This window comes from Oxyura jamaicensis, chromosome 3 (assembly GCF_011077185.1).
Source record: "Oxyura jamaicensis isolate SHBP4307 breed ruddy duck chromosome 3, BPBGC_Ojam_1.0, whole genome shotgun sequence".
In the NCBI taxonomy this organism is placed as follows: domain Eukaryota; kingdom Metazoa; phylum Chordata; class Aves; order Anseriformes; family Anatidae; genus Oxyura; species Oxyura jamaicensis.
Window position 1 is genome coordinate 78,682,708 of NC_048895.1, and position 3,920 is coordinate 78,686,627.

The window sequence follows — 3,920 nt, forward strand, 5'->3', positions numbered from 1 at the left end:
GTTGGCAGGTGTCATCTACTCCATGTAGCTCATAAACCCGTGTTGACCTTTAAGTCCCTGAGTAAGGTATCCAAGGTCAGCAGCACTTACTCACATGCTTACAAATCTGAACCCACCACTGTCAGAGAGAAACTCTCATGTGATTTCTGTGACAAGTGAAATATTTTTCGTCTTCAACACTGCAATTTCAATAGGTGGGAAACTGTTTTCATATTGCAAATCTTGACATTTTGCTCAGAAAATGTCCTGCCAGGGACAACGTGTGAAGCATTATAACTCACATTTTGAAAAAAGCCAGATCATCAGGGAGAAGTGATGAAACTTTGCTCTCATCAAGATTATCCCCTAAACACAAGAAAACAGATACACTGCTCTGAAAACTGTGGTTACATGTTAAAAGTAGGGCTGTACCAAGGGTCAAAAAAAAAAAAAAAAAAAAAAAAAAAAAAGGCAATGCACAGAGTAGTTAAGTCTTTAACAAACCTTGGTAGAAGGTATCAGCAATGCTGGCATAAAAAATAAAAAAATCTTGGTGTTGTGAAATGAAGATAAAGAGCAATCTTCACTGAAAAGCTTCACTGTGTATTACTGGGGGAAAAATAGTTTTAGTTAACTTATTGTCTCTTTTCTTATTGGTGTCATCAGTGGGTTTATCATTTTCACATATGGCAGATATCTCTAGCTTAATACTATTATTTAATTTGTAATAAGTTTCAGAATGTTGGCTAGACTGTTCTTCAACTCTGCAGAATTATACTTGTTTCCTACAGGCAGATAAGTCACTTTTAGTGACATATCACATTCATCTGGGTCTAAAATTACACTGTTTCCTGTCCAAAAATAACCCATAAGGAACATTTAGTGGGTGATATTGCTGGTAGGGGGATGGTTGGACCAGATGATCCTGAAGATCTTTTCCAACATTAATGATTTTATGATTCTATGATTATATATGTACACTGTTTCACTTGCACTGACTGAAAAGTTTAATTACCTCTTTCTCCTGTGCAAAGAGAGACACTTTTTTCACCAAATCTATGGGTCTCTTGAAGGAAACAAATCCCTAACGCTTAGCCTTGGTGGTTTGTTTCCTTTACTATATGTGTAAGCTGGAGGTGTGTTTACAGAGTTTTTTTTCTCACATTTCTACAGACTGAAAAAAAGATCTAAAGTTATTGAAGGCTGGTGGCAGTAACTAGTGGTGTTTTGTGCTTTTATGTAAAGTAGAAATTTGAGATCCTTCTCTTTGAGCTCAGATTTTTAATCCAATGTACACAAGCAGTTCATGCATTAAAAATTCGGTGAAAACCTGATCTTATTTAAGAGAACTTTCCTCTTCTCTGCAAGAAATGAAAGATTTATACCAAGTAGTAACGTGGGTATGAGCTGTCTGTGAAGTTCTCTGTAGTTGTTTCACAAGTGGTGTGTTATGGTGGTGATTTATCTGCTTATACTTGTCTGTATAGAGACTGTATTATCATATATAAGAGAATATAGATTCAGGAAAGTTTTTTAAAGTAAATATTGTTGCATACATTCTTGTCAAAATGTATACTCCTACGTTGCTTCTTCTTTTCTCTGCTTGGATTAGCAGTATTTGATAGCACAACTGAAAACAGAGCAAATGCTATCTGTACTAAAAATATTCTATAATCTGAAGAGCTGCTAAAGAAGTTAAATGAAAACCTGCTTCTGGTCTCCTGAGGGCTGTTTGGTACAAGCTGTCTTCCAAGGTTTTTTCAATCAATTAGAGATTACCCATTTAATTTGACTGGAATCATACTTCCTCTTGTTTTCAGATGTTGTCACAATAACGAAAGCTCAAAGCTCAGAAACATTTGTCAATACTGTTTTTAATTTTAGAAGTACATGTAGAAACACCAGTACTACTACTGCTGGATAATCAGAGAAAGGGAAGCCAGTCAATGCAGAGGAGATAAGAGATGGGGTCATTCTCAAGATAATCTTTTAGAAGGAAAGGAAAGGAAAGGAAAGGAAAGGAAAGGAAAGGAAAGGAAAAGGACAGTGACAAGGATGACTCTTAGAATGTCCCTTTTTTTTTTTTGGTATTACATGATTAGATTCATTCAATGCCACTGATCTCTAAACCTACATGTGTAGGTTTATCAATCACAAATCTTCCTCTCTGTTGCACTAACAGATGCACAATTATTAATTTTAGGAATAATCCACATCTCCTTTTCAGAAAGTTCAGAGAAGCCAATTAAGGATGACATGGAATCTTCTGTGGAGGAAGAGCTCTACCTGTTCTATAAACTGGCAAAAATGAAGTCAGAACCTGTGAAAAAAAATGCCAAGAAAAAATAATGGTGCCATACATTATCTTTTCATTCCTCTATGCCATTTTCAGGCCATTATCTTTCTTGGACTGCATGTTTAGATATCAGCGTAGCAAGTGCAGCTTTGCAAATGCATGATACCTGCTAACTGTTCTCCTTTCCATCTCATACTTCTCATTTACTGACCTCTGTTAAGTAGTCCAGTGGGTTGACACAGGAAAATAAATGCCAAAAAACACTCTCTACAAGAGCAATAATAGCTGGACAGTATGAGCCAAGATTATTAAACTGTATCCTAAGCGGTATCTGGGCTATTTGGAAATATAAATAAATAATGAGGAAAATATAGTAAATCTGTGTTCAAAAGAGATTAGTACTCAGATTGTTGGGGTTCAGTAAATCCCAGGAGTTATATGATGTACAAAAGATACTATTTGTATATTCATTTTTCAAGATAAATTCTTAGATCTATCAGCAGAATTGCCTTGGTGAATAATACCGGAATATTTTATAAATATACCAGTCAAAGATCATATTACTTTTCATGTCTGTTTTTGAAATTTTGCCCTATCCTATTAAAACAGGTAATTCTTTTTAATATACTTCTACCGATTAAAATATTTTCATGTATAGTTCTTGTATTTCCTTGTAGATAACTCCTTCAGACACTTTGATAGTAAACCAAGCCACTGTCAACAAAATAATTACATCTGCATTGAGTGAACAACAAAATCCTTTATGAAAGAAACATAAGAGCAGTCTTAACAGCCATTTTGGTCATTCAAAAGTTGAGAATATTCACATTTTTTCTTTCCCTTTTTCTCTGGTAGCTAGGACAAACCTTAAAAATATGGAGGTAAGTGACTGCTTGGACTTCCAAAGATTCAGAGATGCTCTTCTCATTAATGTGCTTTTTCTCTGTAGGATATCTGAAGAAATTTATTCCTCCTTCCTGAAAGGGTAAGGATTTCAAATTATCTAGAATATGTTACAAGGTCAGAAACATTACACAAATTATTCTTATTACACAACTTCTGTAGTAACATTTTTGAATGACAGTGGTGTCATATATTGCTTTTTCAATGACTGATCTTATGAAATTACTGGGGATATCAATGATGTTTAAATGGTAAAGACATCTTGATGTATGGTTAAGGAGTTTAGTAGGTGACGTGGCACCTACAAGGTTGGAGTCCTGAGCTGGGGTGGTAAAAAGTAGGATGGCAAACATCTCAGTACTGGAGATAGGAAATGTAAAATGGATTCTCAGAAACTGGAACAGAGGAATTTCAGTAATTGCAAAACAAGTTAGTGCCAGGCTTGTCAATTTTACTTGAAATCTTAATTTGCCTAACATTAGTAATAAGTGTTAAGACATAGCGACCTTAAAACAAACAAACAAACAGAAAAGGAAAAAGAAAAAAAGAAAAGGAAAAAGAAAAGAAAAAAAAAATAAACAGGAAAAGAAAAAGGAACAGAAAAAGAAACAGAAACAGAAACAGAAAAAGAAACAGAAACAGAAAAAGAAACAGAAAAAGAAAAAGAAGAAAAAGAAAAAGAAAAAGAAAAAGAAAAAGAAAAAGAAAAAGAAAAAGAAAAAGAAAAAGAAAAAGAAAAAGA